Below are 27,941 nucleotides of genomic sequence, written 5' to 3' on the forward strand. Positions count from 1 at the left end.
TTTTTGGTTAATACTCTTACAAACTGTACCTATTTAATTAATTTCTTCATTAAACATAGAATATATACATAACAAACAGCAAATGAAAAAATATTCATGTAATTATTTATTAACGTACAGATAAGTATAACGTTAACGTAAAATGACAGGTAAAATAATTATACATATATATTTTTTTAATTATTACTCGTTTTGCGTTTTAAAATTGTCAAATACAAACAGACTTCGTTTCACTATTTTGAAACTAGTGGGGAATTGGGATACGAATATATCACAAAACACAAAGTTTTGAAGGTTATTATTTAGATCAAAAGGGTTTAGACTCTAGAGCTCAACTGAGGGGGTTATACAAAAAGCACCAGACGGGTAATAACAAAAAGTAAAACTCGCATAGAGAAAGGATTTTATCGATCCAAACGAGACATGAGGGTTTTCCTCTGACCCAGTAAATTCAGAGGAATTTGAATGTACAACGTTACGTGTACAAACCAGCGTATTATATGTATTTATACGTGTGTAGGTACAGTTACACACATCCTTATCCATTGTTGAGCGATCGGAGACGACGAGACCCATGAAACATGTACGTTCAAATAATAAACGAGAAAAGAAATAATACGATGTATTATACAGCGATAGACGTTAAACACACGCGAATATTTTACCGATGGATTTTCCTTTCTATCTAAAATTCTCGAATATATTATTGACTATATATATATATATATATATATATATATATATATGTATGTATTTTTAGAACAGTTCCAATGCGCAACAAGGTTATATCTACGACCTACCAAAAAAAAAACGAAACTAAATAATATGCTGACGATTGCATATTATTTTCATACGTGTTTTTGACGTTTATGGTATCTTCAATTTCCGATCATTTTTATCGTCGGTGTAAAAATGGAATGTCTCTTCTTGCATAATTTAGTTCACATTTTACATTTTGGTACGAAATATATTTGCTTTAAGCACATTTTCAGTACTTGTTAGATCATCTTAATCGGTTTAAAAATGTCAACGAATTTATAAATAATTAAAAATGTACTTGCTCAGAATTTACATCCAAAATATTATCCTCAATATTTTGAGTACCTATATGTAAAAAAAAAATAATAATAATGTGCACTACAAAATCCCCACGAAATCCCCCCCCCTTTATAATATATTTTTTTAAACTTATAGCAATAATTTGCAAATCTTTTTTAATATGTACCAACCTAAATTCAAGCTGTTTCAACTTAAACTGTGGGGCTTTTTAAAAAATTGAGCAAAAACTTTTTTCAGACCCCTCTTTATACTTTCTGGTTGATTTCCATCCAGTGCCAAAATTGTGCAAATAGTTCACAATAGTTTGCAAACTCATTTTCAGAATTTGCAAATCACTCATTAACAAGCATTTTGCATTTTAAGTTGAAATGACAAATACTCGCGTCTCTTCGCATTATCCAATTGATTTTTGAACATTATACATTTATAAATACAATTGCTATAAAATGTTTATGGTTTATTGACGTTTAAATTTAATCATCTAAATATAACATTCAAATTTATAAATTTGTGTTTCTTGTGTTGATATTTAAAATATAAACATAATATTTAATGTACTCCAAGATCTGTGTGGAAATTATTGGTATTGATTATAGGAGAGGACGAGTAGTTTGAAAATGCTGCAAAAACATTTATATAAATGATAATCATACTTTGAAAATTATTAAATTACTTTCACAACATTAAAAATGATAATTTTTTAAGATAGAAACAAGGAAACATTATTTTCGATTAAAAAAAAAACACTGTGAAAGTATACATGCATGGTACCTAGACATAAAGGCTACATTTATTTTATTACCAATAAATTTATAAAATGTGAATTACAAACATTTTTAAAAGTAAAAATACGCGGCCCAAAATAATGTATCATTAACCATAGAAATTTAAAAAAAAAATAGATTATATCTATTTTTATATAGTCCATTACTATCAAAGTAATTTAAGAGATTGTCATATTATCAAGAAATCTTAAAAAAAATACCATATTTTTGTCATACGGTTGCCCGTTTTTAATAACTTTATTATAATTATGTACAAGACATAATATTTTAGTTATATTATATAATATACTATTATGTTAATTGTTTTCACTATCGTAAATATAATATTTTATAATTCATAATTTGTGTTAGTTAGTGTGTCTAAACTGTCATATAAATGTTTAACAAATATAAAATATATACTAATGAGTAAATATTACTTAATGATAATTGTATTATATTAAATAATATATCGAACACTATTCGACATATGTTGTTTTATATATATATATATATGTATATTGTTTTTTAGTAAGACTAATTCGATTTTTTTACTTGACAATAATAATAATTAAACTTATGAGTTATGACAACACCGTATAAGTGTAATAAAATTACCACTAAACATATCACACATTAGTTGAATAATTCATAATTATATTTTTTCAATATTAAAATAATAATATGAAAAACCAAATTAAATCACTCTGCAATACCTATAGTAAATTTGAATGTATTTCATAAATTGAGTAAATCACGTCAATAGATATATTAAATTTGAATTCAATAATAAATAATTTTATACAAAATGTAGTTTTGAATGCAAATTCATTTATTTTATTTTATTTTTTTTTTTAATTTCTATATACTATTTTTAATTTATTTAGTAATTTGTTAGGTTGAAACACATTTTTTCAAAAACTTTAAGTACTTTATATTCTTAGTTAAGTTATTATAACATAACTTGTATCATACTGTTATATTTATAAAACTTATAAGTCTAAAGTCAATATCGACAAACTACGTAAAATGATATAGATAGGTTCGTATTATAAATAGCTTTGAAATTGGGTATTTTAAAATGTACAGAAAATTATAATATACGTTAAAAATCTTAATTTTTTACAAATATTATTATTATTATTTTTTTTTTTAACAAAATAACTAAAACCATAAGAGAAATTATTCAAGTTCCTTTAAAAAAATGTTGTTGATATTCGTTTTAACTCCTTTACAAATAACTCACAAGAAATATTATTCCTAACAATATTATCAAATATATTTCAAGAATCAAAATGTTAGTATATTTCATTATTAGTTAGTCAGCGGTTTATAATTAACATTAATCAAATGATAACATCGTGTACCCGGCATATTTATCAATATAAGTTTCTATAACTTAAATTCACAGATTTGCAGTAACTAATCAAATAATTTATTTTTTCCCTAAGGTTTTTGCAACAGAGTATAAATGTATAATTTAATGAACTCGATAAAGTTATTTATCAGATGGTTTAACAAGTTATTATCACACTTTATGATTTTATTCTTATCGACTCATGTGATTGGAGAATCAGGCATACGTATATACTCGTACATAGTATATAATAACTAAAAGTGTTATAACTTATAAACACCTAACCTAACCAATACTGAACGGAAAATCGTTTTCATACATGCACGCAAAACTATTTAATAATATAATTTTCAACAGCGTGATATAAACACATTGTTAACAAAATTGCATGATGAATAAGGTATTCAGTTTATATTAATATATAATTATATAAATAATTACAAAACAGTTTAAAAAATAAAATTGTACTTATATTATATTGAATAAAAACGTAAAAACGTAGATAAAATATTTTCAAACAATTAGAAAATGTTAAATTTTATGTTTTAAAATTTAAAATTAAATATAATATATCTATATTTATCAATTTACGTGCGCGTGAGCATTATTATTAATTATTTTAAAAATAGTTAGGTATAGGTAATTACTAATTAGTAATCAATCATATCGCAGCTAACGATAATTTAATTATTTTTCTTTCATACATAAAACAAACAACTATTTAAATATTTTAAAATACAAAACAATTCATTCATCCATCCATTAAAATACAGACATCGTGAAAATTAATATTGTTATTAATTTATAAATATATTGTACATGTTCATACATTTTAATTAAGGAATATATCAAAAGGTAATAATTAACAAAATAATAATATATGTTAATTACAAATGACAAATTTAAGAAAATATAAACTTTAGGTAAAATAATAAAATAATAACGAGCTTGCTGTATCCATAGGGATTATAGTTTGATGTAAGTGTATTATACCTTTGACTAGATGAGGTATTCTGTTAAAATATATTCATTGGAAATATATGCTGGGATTAAAAAAGTTTCTTGAGAAACTTACACAGTAGGAGGAACATGGAAACTATAATTTGTTCTAGAAGCCTCAGAGTATCTATAATATAGATAAGTTAGGTAGGTAGCTTTTATTTGGTCAGTGACAAAGCAAACTCTATTTTGATCACGTCTTACCTCCAATGGAGACGTGAACAGCAAAGTGATTGTAAAAGTGAGCTGAAATCCAAAGCATGCTGTTTTTAAAACCTAACTATAAAGGAATTGATACGACATCTACAGGGCTCGTGGTTGTTTCGTATTTTATCTTAAAGAATACTATTTTATATATTACTATATTAGTATAACAGATAACTGAGACATACTCGATTACTTAGCAATAATATACAATAAGTAACATTCAAATTGTTATTAAATTCAATTATGTTTAACATTTTTAATTTTAGATTCTGGAAAAGTGATTTTACAATTATGTGGTCTTTTTATATGTCATTTTATAAACCAACAAAATACTTCAATATTTAAAATGGTTTTGGTATTAAATTTGGTCTTAAGGTTACTTTGAGAAATCAAAAATACTTATCAAAATAATTAAGAAACATAAAAAAAATAAGTATAGTTACGCTACGCAACACCAGTTTTTGATATTTCTTTGTAATTCAAAATTATATTACTGAAAAGAATTTCATATATTTTTCACCAAGTATTATAATTATAATTTTCTATTAATGATTTTTAAGATTTTTATAAAAATTTAAAATTTTTGATTACCAATTGATAATAACGTTTTTTTCTCAAAAAGCATGAACAATTAATACAAAGTTCCTTATGTAACATTCTTACAAAAATTAAAAAAAACTTTGAATAAGTAAAGTCCCAATTTTCTTATAAACGTTAGAACATTATACAAATGAAAGAATTTTTATTTTTAATTTTAATTATTAATACTTAAATATTAAAAAAATAAAGTTTAGCGTATATCTAGTATCAACACAAATTAATTTTTTATGAGGGTTTGAAGTAAATGTTTTGATGAAATTGGATATTCAATCGTAAAATAACGAATTCTCTACAAAATAATTTTAGTTATATTGTTCTAATTCTAAAAACCATTAATTCTAGAACTTGAATCATTTTAGTATATCGTATATTATTATTTTTAATACACAAAAATATTTTAAAAATATTTAGATTAATTTTAAATTATTTTTTTATATATATATATTATATACTACATACTAGGTATTATTATACAAATTGTTTTTATAAAGTCCTAGAAAAATATAAATAATATGTTAAGTTAAAACAGTTTCAAGTGTTTATTTTTTTTTATCAAAATTAATTGTGTAATTTTCAAATTACATCCAATTAGTAAAGGCAAAATGTACTATATTATGTATTCCTAATAAAAGTGACTATTGTTATAATTGCAATTATTCAAAAGCTCATCAGTTATCAATAATTAGGCACTCATACGTTAATACAATTTTAAATTCCAAATCAAGACTAAGCATAAATAATACTCATACTTCTCGTAATACATTTTAATCACTTAAATAATATAGATATTCTTACAGTTGTATATTTATTTAAAATATAAACATTTACTCAATAATATAATAGTAAAAATAAATAATGCAAATATACTAATTAAATCATTGCTTATTATAAAATAATATAATTACATAATAATAACTAATAGATCGATAATTATTTATTACCATAATAAAATAATGTCATCAAACATTAAAAACTTTAAGCTTTTCTATAAAATCTCGAATATAAATATAAATTATCATTTGACATAATTATAGCTTAAATTAACTAATAAATATATAGCGTACTAATAATACAATTATAATATATACAGTTACATACTAAAATCACTGATGAATATTTTACACAATTTTTGGTTATTAGGTATTTCGTCTTAAAATGAAAACTTGAAAACATTCGGTTTCACTGCGTTGTTATAAAATTATTAATTTCATTTAATGCTGTTGTCTTTTCCAAAAATTATGGCAGGCATCTCCCTCGTCATTTATTATAATTGTGCTTTTAGTATTTATATGAGTTTGGCAAATGTACATGGGTTTGTACAGAAAACAGTTTCAAAACAAGTATTTTGGTATCGTAAATTATGTAGAAAAGTCAAAAATGAAAAGCATAGTGAAAATTGGAAAGCATTGATAAAACTGTTTGAAACTAATGTTGTTGTTTTTTTCTATCCGCCCTTTGGAGCATAAATCACAGATAAAAAAGTACGAATTCTTCGCCACATGGACAATTTACGTCTGCGAAATAACTCTGGTAAATATATTTTAAAATTTAAAACAAAATACGATTGTTCTTTTTATTTTTTTCAAACCCAAACAGTACTAGGTTTTAATTAACAAATCCCAAAGTTTAAAAGCTCAATATTTTGTGAAAAAAAAAAAAAAACTTAGAACAAGATGCATGTATGAGTATCTTATTTTGAGTGGTGTGTAACAAAAATAATATTATATCTTGATAAATATATTATATATATGTATATATATTAATGATATTAGATCCAATGGATTATATTTATCACGATTAAAATAGATACTTATTCCACAATGTCATTTGGTGGCTAATATGATAAGAAAATTTCGGGTCCTGAAGGTTAGTTACTAATTAAGAAAATGTTTAATGAGATCTGAGTCTGTTCATATTAATTGAGCATCTCTGCATAGCCAATTTTTTATAATTATATATTATACTCTAATAGACTAATATAATATGATGGTTATTAATAACATAGGAAAGATGGTCGATCAATGAGCAAAACGAGAAAGATTGTATTCTATGGTATTATATAATACTGCAGATAAGCCGCTCAAAATGGAAATACAAACAAAATGAGAAAAGTACAGTTGAACGAACAAAAAAGGGTTGAAAATACAGTTTGCAAAAAAAAATATTGGTCGATAATTAAACCGAGATCATACTACCAGAAATAAAAGAATATTAAAAACGTTGCGAATCACGGTCCGAGGATTGAACTCAATAGTTTATGAAGGCCATTCGTAATAACCATATAAAATATTTTAGAATATAATATTCTACGCAGAAAAAAATTGTTTAACCATTAAACAGAGTTATTCAAAACAAATCATCCAATGCTTTGCACCTTACTTCCTGGGTCACCAAATCTTGCATCATGCGACTGCGTATTTTGGGGGGTAGATAAGACACTGTATTTGTAACACTATTAATTGCCATCAGCCAAAAATTAGTTAAAAATTAGTGTAGTCGATTATGACGGATATGTATGGAATGATTTAAAATTATAACTAGATGTTGCTCATGTGACCGAGAAAAGCTACGTAAAACATTAATTATTGGTACTATTACATCAATTTGAAATATCGTTTTATTCAATATATAATATGTTACTCTAAATCGAAAAACTAAAGATATAAGCATTTTAAAATCGGATAAATCATTTTTAATAACACTATATATTTGTATTTATTAATTTTTTTGTTTTTCATAAAATATTTTAATTTTTAATATTAAGAAAAACAGACGCAGCTCTATAGATACTAATATACAATACACAATATATGATGTATTATTATAATAACTATAATATTGTCGAAACAAATAATAAAATATCACAACTGACTTATATAATACAAAATGTAGACTTAAATATTACATTTAAGTGTATTTAAGTGGTTTTAATAATTTAGTAAGTTATCACGTATTATAAATATAAAAATGAATATTAAGTACTAAAGGACTTACAATACTATCAACACTCTGATGTACAACTAAATTAAAATAAATTTTATTCATATAATTATCATAAGATATTTTCAAACTAAATAAAAATATAGGTGATAGGTGATATAATTTTTACTATTGACTGCCCAAAATCTTGCATTATTTTAGAACAACATCGTGCTACCTTAAATTTGATAACTCGTAGGAAACAGTAACTGATAAGACTAATTCATTTAATTCCATGGTTTCTAAAGAATTTAACAAACTGACGAATTGTAATAATTAAGTACATCGCTTAAGTTAAAAAAGACAACATCTCAAAGGATCAAGAATGTAATTAACTAACTAATTAAATAATTATTCAACTAGTTATCTCTACATTTATATTTATAAATGCATACGTAAGATTAGGTAACTTACTTATTTCTACTAACTTATTTCTACCGATGTGTTTCCAGTATATTACTTTGAAAAATCGTTCTTAACATAATAACTATCTTTGCTGTCATCGGTGAATTTTTGAAGAGGTGGAAAAATATGTTATCGACTTGTAAAATTGTCAAACTCGATTCCAAAATGAAATAAAATAATAATAATAAATACAATTCATATGAAAAAAGGTCATCTATCTTGTTTTTCCCTGTCCTTCGAACGTTCCCCGGACATTTGGCTAGAAACCGTTTTTCATCAAGCCCGAGATTGTCGCCAAAAGTCAAAACAAAAACTGCCTTGGGAAATCAATACTACGGTTTTTATATTAAAACGTGTATTGCTTTTTTCTCACTACATCATCGGAATATTAAAGTATTCACACGGAAACACTTGTTTCCGGAGAGGTAATATTTTGACCTCGTTTCCTCGTTTACTAAGTCACGTCCATTATCACCAAACAAGAAGGCACACGATAACCGTAAGGTTCACCGCAGGTGTCTGTAACTACTATAAAATAGTAACGTTATTGTTATTGCTATTATTATTATTATTATTATTATTATTATTATTATTATTACTATTTACAGTGTAGGTATATGTAACCCTTTAACCACATACAATATACTCATGCGCACATTAATATCATAATATTATTGTGATGTCTATGTGGTCCATGCGAATTATTATAATGGCTGGCGGCGACCCAAAAGGTTGCTACCAGCTGGCATCCACCATTATCAGTAACCATTATATTATTCAACCCCCGTAAAAGAGGGACATAAATAGTGCAAAAATTATACAAAATTTTAAACCTATTACATCTTTTTCGTAATTACATCTAAAATGTTATCGATTAATGTCCAACAGTCAACAATAATTATAGGATTAGTTCGGTACAACAGTTCCAACCAAATATAATTATATACTTAAATACAATTAACACAAAAAATATTTTGAACTACTAAAGTTAAAAACGTAAAACTCTAAAAAATACACAAATATTCACCAAAAAATTACCAAATGTACATTAAAACTAAAACGAAAATGCTGACTGAATTATTGAAATTTTAATTTATAGGTAATTGTATTTTATATTATTGATTTTTCTTTTTATGTTTAATATTATATTACTTCTATATAAATATCATCCATACTTTAATAAAAACAATATCATAAATATTTTCACTGAGAGCTAAAGAGCGCTAAGCAATTATACCGAGCGGAAGTCATCACAATATTTATACAATGTTGGTAAAATATAATAGGTAGGCATCATAATTTGTAAATTAAATTATTAAAGAGGATAGTGTTTACAATAAAATTTATGACAGATATGATAATAAGAAGTCAAATGAAATTAACGTGGTTTATATCAAAACAAGAAAAATGGATTGAGTGATAGATAATTAATAATGGTTATATGACAGACATGAAGGTTCCTTTTGTAAAAATTAAAAACTGAACTATACAAAAATAGTATACAATATTGATCGAATTAGATAGGTAACAAATAATATGAATACATTTTTCAGAGAGACAATTGTATTTCAAATAAGATTTTATCCTGAAATTATGTAGGATTTTTGATAAGTTGGCTTAGTAAGTATCAAAACATTAACACCTGCTGTAGACTTTTATGAAAATTAAGATTTTTAAAATTTAAAATATAAATATTATCATAATGAAAACATCCAGAGAAGTTGCTCTGCTGTATGCCTGTATAGTACCTAAACGGTATATTTTAGAGCAGGGTCACCTATCTGTTCTAAATGGTGCCAAAAAAAAAAAAAATATATAAATATGCCATAATAAATTAACACTTGTGTAGGTATCATTTATAATTGTATAATATATTTATTTATCAACATAAATTAAGATAAAAAAATGCTTTTTTACGTTTCATTTAAATTTAAAAACTGCTCATATTAAATAATAATACAATTTAGTTAAATATAATATATTATAACTCAGATTGTGATAAACGTTATTTTAATTCAACTTTTATGTGATATAATATTTACGACCTTTATGAAATAATTATCAATACTAACAAAAATAATTTAAAAATAAATTAAAATTTAAAAATATTTAAAATTAAGTATTGAGTATTAAATTATGTAGATATTATTTCATATAATATTGATATACTATTCAATAATATTAAACGTGCCGCAAAAGGCACTCGTTTTAATGATTGTCAATCCTTGTCCCTTAATTTAGAATGTACCTCTACATCATTAAGTTGATTTACTGCATTGAATGTGTATATTTTATTCAATGATAAATTATCGGAGTATAAGACGAAAAACGATTCTGAGTGGAGACAACGGTCAGCCTATATTTTTAATTTTATATAGGTATTACTGTTTACGTATATATTATGATAATTATATTATTATTAGTATTAAGATTGATTGAACAAATTTCAATAAAAAAAAAAAAAATCACATAATATAAGTGTTATTTAAGTATTATATCGTAAATGTTTTAATATTACTTCGTACAATATTATTAGCTGTTATTATCTGTTATTAACTTTTAAGTCAATACCAACGTGCCGAAGAACGTATGAATAATTTATAATAGTATAAAAAATTTAAAATCTGTCTGTATAAATATGAAATTGCTTTTCAAATTCAAAAACCTAAAAACTCTATTATATAAGAACGATGATTTAAAATAATGTACATTTTCTCTGTATAAGTCAAAAATGTTGTAATTAAAAAAGGTTATCAAAAGTACTGGTTTTATGTTAAATATAATAAGGTTCAAAACCCCTTAGACTCTTTTATTGAAACATATATTTTGTATCTTTTGAACATAAAAAGTTTAATTTTCCAAATAGGTTTTATATTTTCAATCGTTAAAAATTATGGCAAAATTGTTAGTTATATGACTTAGAGAAAACAAAGAGGCCAATGCGGTAGCGGAAAGTGAAAAATGACCTAACCTAACCAATCAATCACTTGTAATGCATTATACGCCTGTTCTTTACACTTCGAAAGAGAAATTTTGTTCAGCCTATGGTCATAATATCTTAATATATACTATACCCATACTTGAGAACCATTGCTTACATCGACACTTTTCTCTGAGGACCAATTTATGGGTTTTCTCTCCCTAAACAACTAATGACTGTCAGCCTTTCCGTCATTGTCATTTTCAACGTTACTTATTAAATATAAAAGTGTGAAAGTGAAGTCGATACTCAAAATACTCAACATTTGTCCGAAAATTTAAAAACCAAGTTTATAGTAAACTTATAATGATTTTTCTTCTAACGATTTTAGTTATTTTGTTGTAATTCAAAAAATATTAATCGTGCGGACTTGAAAATGTTTACCGTAATGGCGTGACATTTATTATTATTTATTCTATACAATAACAATTTAAAAATATTTAGTACAACACTCTATCTAATAGAAAATAATTTAAGAGTAGCGATAAAAATAAATAAGAAGATATAGAAATATAGACTCAGACATTATTTTAGTTAACTTATCAACGATGAGATATCATTCAAACAATTGGCTCGTCTATACTATATAGCAAAGTAACATTTTGTAATTCCTGTTATCAAAATAGCTGGTAAGTGTTTCGAAAATCTTTTTCGCTCTTGAAATATAATATCCGTATTCTGTATATATTACAAAATGAGCACTATTTTGAACAGATTTCCTTGAAATCTTTCTTGGAATTTAATCTCTCCAACAGGTTGTTTTAATTAAATTATAATGGTAATTTTACTAAATCTTTTATTTTCTTTGAAAACCACTATATATTTTTTTTAAAAAAAGCGGTCATGAAATATATTATGTCATTGTAAATGTTAAAGATTTTCATCATTATATAGTGTGATAACGTGGGTTATTAGGAACTCGATTTGTACTTAATTTTCTTCTTCTATCAAATTACAGTTAAAGATAACATTTAACATTACATAATTCAAGATGGAGAAAATTGTATTTTTGATATTTTTTCTGATGTAAAAGTAAGTAAACAAAACTATTATTGCGTAATACATTGATTTACTCAAATGTTTATTGGGATTAAATACATATAATATAATTTATATTTATAACAGCTATCAACATAATTTCATGAGGAACGTTACACAGCAATTTTTTATTATCCGATTACCATCGCATAATTTCAATACTGATTCACTGGTCTATAGAGTCCAAAGTAAAATCTTGGTGTAAACATCCCAATCACAATGAAAGTATTTATTATTTTTATTTCCATATCGACAAAACTGAAATTAATGGTTATAGAATATTTATAAACTCGAAATGTGTAAAATAAAATAACAAGTAATTGATTTTTATATATTATATTATTCTATTATTATTTTACAGTTAGTATATTAAATATTATATTAAAAGTCAAATGTTCTACTAGTAAATTACGATTATATTATAATGCCCACTAGCACGGCAACCAGTTGAATCTACACGTTTTGAAATATATGTATAAATGCATAATGTTATTTCAGAAGTTGTGCACTGGCGCATCACAGTCATGTTTAAACAAAACAAATTAATTAAAGATTTAAAAACAATAATATCATCTTAAGTTGAAAATATAAAATACTGTCGTGAACAATTAACTAACAATTGCTGTATTATTTACTTATATTTAATATATATATATATATTTTTATAGACAACCAATAACCATTTATTAAATAATATTAACACAAGTACAAGTATAGTTACTGGAAAACAATTAGGTTTAGCTACCTTCTTTAAGCAAAGCTTGTATAGAAGGTAGCGAGTTATTTTCTTAGTTATTACACAGTATAAGCAAATTACATTGATAACAAAAATAACAAAAAGACAGTAGGTATAATAATAATGACGAAAATATGAATTAGGTACTTAAATTTGAAATTTAGTAATAAAAAGATTTGATAAAGATTTATTTATATTAATATTATTATTTGATCTAAGATACCTTTTAAAATTATTATCTAGGTATTGTTGATCTCTTAATCGGATGATTGAGAATTTGATGATTTATTTAATCTTGTTTTGTCGTAGAAGAGGAATATAGTTAGGGTTTTTTATAACATCGCATTTATTAATCGTTTATGTAGCGTAAGTATATAGTAGTTACTAAACTCCAAATAATCACTAACTTGCAGAATTAATCGATGTTCGTTAATGAGTGGTTCTTCGCGAACTTTTATAATTAAACCCTTAGTAATTCGCTTTAATGGTAATTTAAATAAACTTAACTTTCTCTAAAATACGATATAAATAGTTAACATATATTTATTATTTCTGCTTATCTTTATAATTCTAACGAAATAATTATAGTTGTTATCGAAAAAATATTCATAGACATTTCGTGTTATAAAATAATTTTGTATCATTGAATAATTTAAATAAATAAATGTATTAACAATTTAAAAAAAAATAAATTTCTTTAATCAGTAGCAGTTTTAATATTTTATGTTCTCAAATAGATATATATATATATATATATACCTATATCGTTAATACATATTATAATTAATACTTAAGTCGGACTAACGATTTATTTTATTAATAGTGCTAAGTTTAAACAAATCGTAGAGGTAATATACATATCATTTTTTTTATATTTTTTTTCAAATTACCCTCATTACAATAACTCATACTCCAAACATTTAGATAATTATAACAATTATAACAAACGCATCGACATTTTGAAAAATATTATGTACAAATATCGTATTATCAAATATTTATTATATTAATAATATTCACTATCGCAAGTGAACAAGTTAAAATTACTTGCAATATTCGAATAATATACATTTAACGGCGTATACTATAGTCTCAAAAACGTTCAACGTGTTTACGGAAGAACTAGGTAAATTACATAGTTAATAATCTTAGTTAGAGTTAATTATAGGAAAACTTTTCATCTCAATACTCCGATGATCACAGGATCGACCTTATCGATTACCATTTACCATTATAACTACTATAACTTTTTTCATACATTTGCAAACTTTTTTATACTTATTTTTTTTTTTTCGTTACATTTCAATACCACTGCACGCAGAGACCGTAAATGTAAACCCATCGGAATTCACGCTTGCTTTCACCACAATACATTTTGAAACCAAGACAATGGGGTTTTTTTTTTTGCAAATTTTCTATTTCTCTTTCTTTCCCTTTCTCTTTTCCTCTTTCGCTCTCTTTCCGTTATCCTCCGCCAATACTTATCATTTTCAGTCACGAGAAAATCATTACGCTTGTCCGCCAACTACCACCGCCATCACTGGTAGAGCACACATTCGGCAGAGACGACTACAACGACGTGCTTTATGTGCGGTCATCGACAACTGACATTTTATTACTGTCCCTTCGGATAATACACTTGGGGACCTTTTACAGTCCTTCAGGTAAATACATTGCTTCGCTACTCTGCCGCAAACACTATAAATGCTTTTTTTTTCTTTTTTGATTATTTCATACATCACTTCACCTTTTCAGTGTTATCTCATTTTTTCACCACAACATGTTATTTGAACATACGCATACATTTAACATATGTAAATAATATTATTCCCACGGATATATTTAACGGTCAATTGGTATTAATATATAAATTAAATAATGCATTATTATTAATATTTTTTTTTTTATCTCTTTATGATAGAATCGATTGTAATGCAATTTAAAGTTTTCAAACTGTTATGTTGGCCAATTATAACTTAAAGCAACTAAAAAAATACCGGTTTTATTTCGTTTACCGAAGACCGCAATATTTTTATTTTTTATATGTGAAAATATACGTATGTAGTGTAATTATTTTAAACTTTCAGGATTATTTTTATATGCATTTGACTTTTTGGTAGTAAACATTTCTTCATAATGAACAAATTTATTTCCTAATTTTATACTTAAGTGCCTGCGTGTTTTCAATAAACAATAATAAAATATTATAAAATAAAAATATTATGATTATAACTCTGGCTACATGCAAAACCTCGCTGGCTGATACATAAAACAGCATCGTTGTTAAATTGAACATAAATCGAGACTTTAGACAGAATGCCGATAGGTTTTGAAACCAAAAAGATATGCATGTAACACTGAAACTATATAATTCTCGTGAGATTTTTGACAAACTAAATCCTGTTATCCGAGAAGAGCAAGAGCTCACAGGTAAATACCTAACTAAAAGATATTCAACGTAGGAGTACATAGTAGTCAGAAACTTTCACTTGTTGATGAACGTTTGACACTTGTTCAGCGTAAACAATAATTGGAATCTCTTATATAGTTTGGTTATTCAGTTACAAAGTTTCTCCAGAACAAGGCGTATTTGTGTTATTGAATAATATCGATCAGGATAAAGACCCAGAAATTAATAAATATTATTTGGGATGTATATTTCTTTTTTTAATTTATTATCCTATTTTGAAATTCTAAATTAACTTAAATTTTATCATTTAAATAAAAAAAACATCTATTTATTAATATGATTTTAATTTTGACCAGTTTGAAGTACCATTTCTCATATCATCGATGACAATTATTTCAAACCGTAGTATGTTTTTAATAACGAAAAAAAAAATGTCAAAAAATATTATTTTGTAAATATTTCCGTTTTCCATAATTATTATGTTTTTATTGATTAGTTTTTAAAATCACCTTTTGACCCTCATAGGTACAATCTAGATCAAATTTTCTACCAGACACTACGTTCAAAGATGAAGATTGATTTATTTTAACTTGTTTTAAAGGGGATGACGGAAAAACAAATAATATAACATTTCAAAACCAATACAATTCAGTTAATTAGTAATTGATTGATTATACTAATTATGTCATGGTGTATATTTATTTACTTGAAAAACATCTTAAATTTAAAATATCAAGTTAATACATTTTTTTTAAATGTCAATTTCATTTATATAAAATTTTTATTTAGAATTACATCTGATTTGATTACTATAATTTTGATTAATTTTTAATTAATTTTGAAGGACATTAAGAATATAAACTAATAAAATTATTTATGATTTTATTGTCTGTAGGTTTATTAAAACAAACTATATTAGTATTATTCAAATAATACAAAATAGTATATTATAATATATGTATAGTGAATATTTGTATATTTAAATTATGAATATTATTATTTTTTTAATGATTATTGTGTAGGTTGATAAATCATAAATTATGGAAACTAGTTTTATTTTTTTAAGTTATCACATTGTCTAAAAATATTTATTATAATTTTTATTGATTTCTTGTTTCATTTTTATTTTAAAAGCTTCATACTACAGTAGCTTATACTAATTGGTAGGTATCTACCTAATAAATTATGCATTAAACTATATTTATGCCCTATTAGACTTTTATTTAAATTTAAACATCAAATAACGTTCACGAAAAAACAAATCACCATAATATATTTTATAATATAAAATAAATGTTTTATTACAAAGTTACAATTTTAAAATATATTAAAACAAAAATGACCGTAGTTTATAGTTTGAGATTCGTATCTGATATAACACAGGAATCAATCTATTCAAATAATATATATATTATCAAAATTCAAAAATATATATACATAGGTACCTATGTGACGTTGTGGCTGTATCAAACAAAGTATAAAATGTTGTTTTATAATAAATGGATGACAACATTCAATTTATTTATATTTTTGAGATGTGTACAGATATAAATCTATAGTATCATATAACTTGATTTAAAATATTCACTTAAAAAATAATCCCAGCCTACGTAGTGTACCTAATCCTATATTGAGAAGAAGGTTTTGTATTTAATTTAATTTTAATAGACTTAATTTTAAAAATTAGATGAGCCAACTGACCAAAACAGAAAGCATTAAAGACAATATTGAGTTGCCTCAAAATGTTCGTAAGGGTCAATTTATTAAAGCTACCTATATAAATCAAATGGATTTGATTCAAATTAATCATAAGAACTTTTGTATAATAATTAATTACTATAGAATAAATTTATTCTAAAAACATGTTAAGCATACGAAAATCATTTAAAAAATAATAAATAATAAAAACAATATTGCTTGAGAAAGTAATTTTGGTAGATAAATGTAAATAAATAAGAATTATATTTTAATAACTTGATTTAATATTAATTATGATTTTCGTAAACTTATAGAGTATTTATTTTGAAACTAACAATACCAATAGTTAAAGAAAATTCAACTTAAATTAACCCATAAATTGTATTCTTGTTTGAAAGAACCTGGTGTCACAATGGATTATTGGTTCTCGGGTAATTTAAATTTAATATAATATGCTTTACACCCCTCCGTCACATTTTCACCAAAATCAAATTATTTTCTTTTAAAATAAATAAGAAAATTCGAAACTATTGAATTATTTTTAATATTTAATATAGTAATAACTGATACTATAGGTACTATTAAATCTTAAAGCTCCGAATAACACGGCATCGATGAAACACATATAATATTATCTATAATAATCTGATTTACCCAAAATTATCTCATCTATAATATGCTCACCGATATGTTGGACAAAAGCCCACACCAAGCTCTTTTAACTTGAAAAAAATATGTTTTTAAAATGAATATTGTACAACATTGTGTGCAAGTATGCATATTCAATAGAAAAAAAATAACAACGACAAAGTGTTATCATCACAGACGTCAAAAAACAATTAGTAATTTATTTAATATTAATATTATTTAAAAATAAAAAAAATAACTAAAAGTAGTCAAATTGACGTATGCCTGTAGGTTTATTACTTGCTATTAAATTTCCAGTGTACCTACCTCATCACTGAGTAATTCACTATATAAAGGATGTTTTAATTTGAATTCAATGCTAAATAATTATTATACGAAAAACCATTCGTAGTGGAGATGATCTGTTAGCCAATATTTTAAAAGGATATTTGATAGCATTTTATACTATTAATACTATAACTGGTGTAAGGTGGGGTACTAAAATATATGATTGTGTGTTAATTGTTGTAGTATTGATTATACAAAAATTGTATAGTTTGGCGTCGTACAGTTTTAAGTATACTGAACGAATGGTAAGTTATTAGGCAGATTTTACAATTCATAATAAGTTTTCTGAATAAACATTCTTTCCAAGTTAAATAAATAAATATATTTCAGAAAAATTTATATTCTAAAAGGTTCTAAACAGTTTTCTTTTTGAAGTCACAATTAACAGTCTATCTAATATAATGTTATATCCTATTAAATCAATTATTTTTGCTAATGACATTCATATTGATTTCAATGGGAGAAACGTATCAATGACACGTTTTTCATAATTGCCTAAATGTCCTGTCTAATTGGTATTTAATCTCAGGATTTATTTTCTAAAAAAATTAAATGTATTATATTTTATAAATAGATAAAAGTCCGAACCCAGAGTTATTTTTAGGAAACATACCTTTATTCAACGTGAACAACAAAAAAATCTTGGGATTGATTTTCGACTGCGAACTTATTTGAAAATCGAATGTATTTAAAACCCAAATCAGCGCAACCAAAAGTATCAATATCTTAAAAACCATAATCTATGCTGAATTATACGCACAAAGTAATGTATTAATCAACTTATATAGATCTCTTGTTAGATCTAAAGTAGACAGCGGATCAGTATAACAACGCTAACCATAATATTTAAAAAAAATTGATATACCTAATTTGTAACAGTGGTCTAAGAGTTGCCAACAGAACTTTCGAAGCAGCCCAAATTAAAGAATGTTATCCATTACTGGAGAAACCTCCCCTTAATATTCAAAGCATTAAATTATCTCTAAATTATGTAGCTTGCATCCTCTTCAGAGAACTCGACATTACCATTTTTAATTTTAAATCTTTTTCAATCATACTTTATACTACTTCAAATTTCAAAAAACCACTGGGTTTAAGTATTTATGATGAATAAAATTCCACTTACCAATATTGATCCAAATCTAATTATCCGACGAGAAAGTAATGTGGTGTCTCTATAGTGGGTACCCACACTTCTTGAAGACACCTTTTTAAAGCCATTAGCCCAATCGAAGACAACATAAAAAAAAAACATCTCGTTTCTCAAATATATTGATATTATAAATAACTTAATTTAGGAAAATCATTGTATTCAACTATATAATTAGCATTAATATTTAATATTGTTGTAAGCTAATAACCTTAATGTTAAAGCTGTTCCGAGAAAAAAAAATAATAATAAACATTTTAACAGGCCTCATTCTACTCTTAGATGTACTACAAATGATAACAACATTTATTTTCACTACATTACTATATTACAATATTATACCTATGATATTGTATAAATTAATCAAATATGTATACAAAAAATGTATATTTTATACTATGAACTTATACAGTTCTATGAATTGCTAGCATAACTTCTAAAAACGTGTATGTTGATGAAATAATTTTGTATTTTATTAAATAATTTTACATCATTAGTTGATTGCGTAACTAGTTATTCTTAAAACTGTGTTAATACAATACTAATATAATGTATGATATATATGACGATAAAACACAAACATATTTCGCAAAGAAACGTACAATAAATATTGATACCTATCTTATTATAACTATATTTTATAAAAACTAAAAATACCAAAAAATATAAATTATTAAATGATGACACTAATTATATATTTATAAAAAAAATAAATTAAATGTATCTAAAGTTTTATTTTAAACAACGATAAATAAATCAAACTTTGGGAAGCGGCTATACTATAACTTTACATTATACGTACACAAAATTCAAACAATAGGGTTACTGAAACTTTGCATACAAATTACTTTGAGGTCGATGTGAAAAATGGTTACTGGTTAGGTACTTTATATTGAAATTAGAAACCAATGAGTTATTTCTACGTCTTCCAGAAATGTTTTAACATTATACTCGTGTTATTATTGCATGGTAATATAACTGTTCAGAGACATCACGAAAAATTAAACTTATTTGTAATGTGATAGTAGGTATTTAATAAAATAATAACTAAACATTTTATATCATATATCTCCCTAAATAAATAACTATATTATAATAATTATTTTTTTTTTTTAATTTCATAGTTTTGTTAAAAAAAACGACGAACACATTCAGGTATATACATTATTTATATTTGTATCACAGTATTGCATAAATACATAATACAACTTTGTATTCATCATTAATACAATCTAAAATAAAGCTATTAACAGAATACGCAGAATTTGTATTATTTTAATAAATATCATGAAAATTAAAACTAGTCAGGTAATAAAACATGAGCTAAAATTCACTGTTATATTATTTTTCACTAATATATATACACAAACAAATTTTAATTGACTAAAACAATTATTTACAGAATCAAGTCATTTAAAATTAAAATTATGTAACTAAATATAAATGTAACTGCAATAAGAATATTAAAACCAAATCCGTTTATTTTATAGGTAACTATAAGAATCAAATGGTCTGTATTCTATAATAATTATTATAAAATATAATTGGATTTAATCCAATAGTATTCTAATCCAATTTATTGAATGCACCGCTGTATTAATCGACAGAGATAAAATGACAATATGATTGTGTCGGTAGACGTACCTATATTATATTCTCAAAATCAATTTAATTTTTACAAAGATTTGTATTGAATGGCATAATTGATTTGTTAATCAGTTTAGGAGTAGAAAATAGCTTTAACTTAATCGTATATTGTTGCAAATATCATTCTTATTTTTAAATTTGTATTGCTTCAATAGTATTGGAAATATATATATTATTCTCATCAATACAAATATGCGATTTATAAGAAACTGTTCATATATTATAAAAAATATCAAGTAATTTCCATTTCAATTTAACCACAAGTAAAACACATTTAAATATTTAATAAATAAATATATTTACATTTTTATATGTAATTTACACAAAGACGAAAAAATTATTATGTCAATGATACATAAATACATGATGAAAACTGGTATTATTAAAATAAAACATTAAATATTAATACATTATAATCATTAGTCATCAGTATTAAATACTTGTGTTATAGTATGAACATATTTTTTTAATTACTTAATTAATTATTTTAGTGTCTTATTTTTAAATTATGTACCTACGTAAAATTAATTTTAATTAATTTTTTTTGGGATACGTAATACTATGATAATTTGATAGTTAGGTATGTAATACATATATTATACTCTTATATTAACATATTAAATATGATTGAAAAAATGTATATAACATATTAACATTGAAATAAAAATTATAATAACATAATTACTTCCAAAAATGTTACTAGGATATATTATTTAAGTGTAACTTTTATAATCATACAAGACGATTTTTTGAGCTTTTGAATGTAAAAGTTATTCTTTTGCCATGAAATATTTCATAATTTACATAGAGTTTTTTTTATTTTTTAATTTAACAAATGCATTCCGAAATTATTCTACTGAAAATTAACATCTAATCACGGGGTATAAATGTGTAGGTTTTTGTTTCTGGTGAACCTCTCTTTATTTTGTTTGCATTCAACACGTAACGTGCTTTGTGAATCAATTCGGTGTGTACAACATGGAGATAAAAAGCTTCCAAAACTACGTGACATGAGTAACATCGTCTGGTATGTCATATATGTTGTTGTATTTATATAGATATATATAATGTATAAAAAAATACTACTACTTTGTACTACTTTTTATATATTTTGATTTACACATAGTATTTTTACTGATGTATTGGTAAAACAGTGAATAAAATATTCTTTATTTGTCAAAAATTATTTTTTTCTATATTTAATATATAAAATTACTCGTAATGTAAAAGACTAATCGAGTGGTGTAGAACGTATACATCAATAACAACGATTAAAATGGATTTGGAAAATTTAAGGACATAGTTTGAAATGCATAGCTGTATTTTAAAAAGTTACCAACTTCGTGAAAATACACAAAGAAAAAGTCCTATAAAATATTTTTGTGCCAGAATGAAAGAGAATATTTGAATATATTAACGAACCGTTAAATAAAGTTTTACCGTTTCCGACATCTTAAAATATAGGTATAATATTTATAATACGCATAATCTCAATAGGTACACGAAAAGTAATTTTTCATTTTTACTGAGCAACTGCGAAAATTAATATCTTTATAAATAAATTGTGTGCACTGTGTACTACTTTTGGAAAATTTACATTCGTAAGTTAAAACCCAAATATTTCCACGCGAATATTTAATATTGCTCATTAGTCAATTTATCCATTTTTGCTTTATTCGCACATGCAGTTAATATAAAATAATATGTATATATGTTTAAAAATATAATCATCACACTATATTATATTGAACCGTTTGTAAAATAATCTACTATAGTTTTTTTTAATATTTTACAGAAATAATAAAATTTAATTTTCAAAGTTATTTAATTATTCATAAAAATTATCTGCTTGAAACTATATTTATTCAAATTGTATCATATGTTTATTCTTGTAACTATTACATAAATATTAAATTATGATAAACTCTCGTATATATTCCAAATTTAATAAAAATAAATATGCAAGATTATAAATATTATATTATTACTTTGATTTTTAAATATTCAATAAATCCATCTGTTAGTTTATGTTTTAAAAACAACTTTATAATTTCGAAAAAATTATTCCAATTTATTAAAACGTGTTCATACCAACTACCTACACTGTGTAAAAAAACATTATTACCTAAAATAAATTAAATAAATTAATAAATGAACATTAATTTAAAATACAAATATAGCAAATACTTAATAATTTTAAATATTATTTAGCTTTGTAAACTTTATATCAACTAAAAGGTTGAAAAAATGTATAATCTTAAATATATAGTTACTTTTTTTTTTTTACAGCTAATTGAGTAAAATACTTAATTTAATATTTAAACGAATCGAAGCTCTTAATAAATAAATTAGAAGCTATAATCAACGTAATATTACATTATATTTGTGATCTTTTGAGTTGTGCCGAGGTTAATGACACTATAATAGTTACTTCCTTGATTTAACTCATTAAGTTAAATAGGTGATAAGTATATCATTAAATATTTAGACACCCCTTCAGAAAATGAATGTACGTTACTTATTTTTAATACGAATATCTAGTCACAGTTTAGATTCAATGAATGATTTTATTCGTTTCGAAAGATTGATGTCAATTGATATTGATAAAGATCACCAAAATAAAATCAATCATACTTTTTTGATACAAATATCATTCAAATATATTGTAATGGCTTAATATCTACACGGATTACCATTTTTCTAATTAGCATTTCTCAATTTTACTTTTTACTCTTCAAAACTCAATTGAGGCCTATCGAACCTATCAAAATTCAAATAAATAAATTATTGTTTTCACATTAATATCTTGATAGTATTTCTATTTAGCATAGTATTTAACTAAATTCTATCTGTTCATCATTACTTAAAAGTAAAAAAAAATATATCTATATACATCTAACACGTTTAGTATGATATAAAAATTGAGTAACTATGAAAATATATTTCATTATTTAGTTTCTAGACTATAGAAAAAAATAAATGGTTTCAATATAAACACTCGATAACACACTTTATTATTTTTAATTAATTATATATTCAAAATAAAAATACATTATAAGTAAGAACAAAATGATTTGTACACAATATTATTAAAGTAAAACAATAATTTATCTATTCTAAAGTGACATTTCACTATGTAGCTTATGTAGTTCATAAGAAAGCCCATAAATTGATTTATTATACTACCTTTCAGAAATAAAATTAATTTTGTTCACATAAATACGATTTATTTTTAGTTAAATAGACTTAAATATTAACAATAATACTATGACAATCTGCAGTTAAACTTAATTAAATACATATTTAAATGCATTAAATAATATTTTAAAATACATTAATATAGAATTACTATTTGTTTCATCTAAATACAACAAATAAGTTAAAAACACTCATACCATTAAACAATAGGTAGAAAAATATTGTCCAAGCAAAATAAAACTTTCAATCACAATTTGTAGTTTTTGCAATCTAAAATATTGAATCTAAAACACACAATACTAAACTCTATATACCTAATAAAATTCTTAGAAACTACCGTTTTTAGATTTTCAAGATCCTAAATCAAAAAAAGGAAACACAGCCTTTCTAAAATAACAACCAATAACTAAGAAGTTTATACTGATCAATAAAATAACCTAAAAAAAAATACCTCATTCACAAAATTATTATTGAAAAATATATGCGAACAAAATTGTATCTAGAGCACATAATCTCAACTAACTCAGTCTATATTTTATTATCACAATATTAACATAAAAATTAAAAATTAACTAATGTAATATAGCAAAAAATAAAAAAAATAAGCGTATAGTTGTAAATTCACACTTTTAAACTTGTTGAAATAATTGAAATAAATAAAAAGTAATCCGTAACTGTCAATATAAATCAAGGGTCACATACAATAGTTAGATAGTATCCACAATATTTATTAAAATAGGCAAAAACCAATCGGAAAAATTCCGATTTCCCGGCGGCCCTATACGACCCAGTTCACAATTCTTAGACCATCCACAATCCAGCAGTTATTGTCAGAAAGGTTCATGGTGCAAGGCGCAAGCAATTTTACATTTATATATTTGCATATTCATATTATGTTTTATTTATAAATATAAATTATTTAAGCACATAAACGATGTACAAACTACAAAGAAAGTAGGTAAGTATTTATCTCGTTATAAATGTCAATGGTGGGCTGTTTTTTAATTTAATACAAATTTAAATTTAAAGCTAAAAGCCATCATTTTAACATAACTAAGGGTATTAATTAACATTTTAAACTATCATCCGTTTTCTATAAAAAAAAAATACATATATATATATTTTAAAAACCTTGCAGTGCTTCTCAAATTCTATGAAAAATCTCGCTTTTCCTTACTGTTTAATTCAATAGATAATCGGCATGATTTGTGAGAGTTGAGAAAAATGAAAAAAAAACTAATTAAAATTAATAAGGTACTAACATTACTTAAAGGTATGATAAAAAATAATTTACCATATTTTCATAAATAAAAAAATCTAGAAAGTTCTCTGCTATATAGTATGTGTCAAATATTGGCATCATTGGATATATAATGAGTGGACTGTAATTTATGTGTTAAATATAAATATGAACTCCATACATACTTATTAGTTTAAACCAAATTTAGAACGAAGACGGTTTGTCAGCCTATATATATATATATATATATATATATATATGTTTTTATATTGATATTAGTAATTTATTTGTTTACAATTAATACAGTAAATTAAACTGATTTTTACAAAAATCAGTTATCATATAAAATGTATTATAATAATTATTATAATATTATTCCATATAATATTACTAGCTTTTATTAACTTTTTAAAAATAAAATATGATATCGTATTTTTAGTACTTTAGATTTCTATAACGAAAATTATATAAGTATTATAATAATTATAAGTATTATAAAATTATACGGCATATTTTTTATATTATCATGTTCTTTTAGCAATAAAAATAAAATGTATATCAACATCAATAGAATACAGTCTAAAAAAGCAATTTCAAATTTTTAAATACAGACAAATAACTTAAAATTAGTCCAAATTTATAATATTTAAAAAATTGTTTTCTGTATCAAACATTATAATTTAAATAATAGAAGAATATTTCAAGTTTCTTTGATTATATACTTACTTTATTTTATTTATCTAACTGTAACAAAATAACTACAATTGTTTGATAAGAAATCGTTATTTGAATTATACATTTGAATAATGTATGATGTAATAAAATTTTAACTTCAAACGTTCATAAAAAATTAATTTGATTTAACGCTAAACTTTTTATTATAATTTTAGTAAAGACACCGAGCAACTCATGAAGAATATTTAATTATAGGTACCTAGTATTCAAATAAAAAATGTAAATACAATTTTAACTACAAAATAACTAAAAATTATTTGAGATATTGTCAAATAATGATACGTGTTTATGTTTTTCTATGAAACGTAAAATTTATTATCATTATTTTACTATAAAAATAAAAGTAAAAGAATAAATAAAAAATTTAAAATGTATATAAATAGCTCTAAAAAAGTAAAAATCTAATGAAAATTACTAAAAATTATCTTTAAGATTATAATTCAAATATTTGATGAATATTTTAAGTAGGTATCTACAGTTATTAAGTTTATTTTTATTTTAATAATATAACAAAATGAATTTTTTAAATTATAATTGCGTAATTACAGTTCCCGTTTTTCCATATTTTTTTTTCTCAATTATTAAGATAATTACAGAGGATTTTACTTTTGACTACCGAAAAATTAACTAGATACGTATTTCTGTCAGAAATAATACTGGAAGTTGAAGATTTCAGTATTTTTTTTAATCGAAAAAATGTCATTAAATACAATAATAATTATAATAATAGTATAAAATATTAATTTCATCATTCCATTCAAAATCTAAAAACACTTAGTGGGGTGTTTTTGATTTAATTATATTATTATGATAAATTTACATCAACCTTAATACTCATGTCCATTAAAATCTACATACTTTTTTTTAATATCATGTGCCTGGTAATATTTATCATAAATTAGAATTAAAATTCACGATTTTTATTTGTTCTACAACTATATATATTTAATACATGTATATAATATATATATATATATATTATTTATCTATATTTATTAATTTATAATAACTCTAATACTATTTAATAGTATTTTTATTTTAAATTTCCATTAAAATTCATAATGAATATAAACTTTATACAAAATCATTAAATATTGTTTAACAATATTACAATTAATATTATAAAAGTGTAATAATATATACACTTATTTTCTTGAATGAATATCATATTAGTACTATAATACATCAAAAAATGCGAGGAACAACCTTATTATATTAAAAATTTAAAAAAAATATATAATTATTATGATGATAACCACAAAAAAAATTTTTTTTATAATTTAAGAGAGTAGGTAGGTACTTACTTACTTACACTTATTGTATAAAATGAAAGGGTTTTTTTGTAGTGATATGATGTTATTGTTATTAATGTAATAATGTTGTTATTATTATTATTTTTTTTTTATCTCAAAAACTAGTTAAATACGAGTCATGTCCTCAAGCACTGAATTAGTTAATTTGCAAATTGTTAATATAATCTGAAAAAAATAGTTACTAATCTCTTATAATGATTATAAATTAATTAAAATAAATTGAATAGATACAAATGTAGAAAAAACGCATGTATATTGATTTTATATTTTACAGAATGCAGACATCGTTTTTATTTTTTACATTGATACTAATCACACACTATGTTGAAGAAATGTAAATTTCATTGTTCTCAAAACTGAATACTACAGAAACAAACCATCGATATAAGTCTAACGTCTAACAAACGTACATAATACCTTTTACAGCGTTACGTTACGCTTTGTCACGGTC

At 23.5% G+C, this 27,941-nt stretch overlaps 1 protein-coding gene across 3 annotated transcripts in view; it reads left to right on the plus strand.

Annotated features, from left to right (window-relative positions):
• Positions 1-27,941, plus strand: part of LOC132932358 (acetylcholine receptor subunit alpha-type acr-16-like) — a 190,671-nt gene that overhangs the window by 108,942 nt on the left and 53,788 nt on the right. The window lies entirely within an intron of this gene.

Source organism: Rhopalosiphum padi, chromosome 1, assembly GCF_020882245.1.
Source record: "Rhopalosiphum padi isolate XX-2018 chromosome 1, ASM2088224v1, whole genome shotgun sequence".
NCBI classification, from domain to species: Eukaryota; Metazoa; Arthropoda; class Insecta; order Hemiptera; family Aphididae; genus Rhopalosiphum; species Rhopalosiphum padi.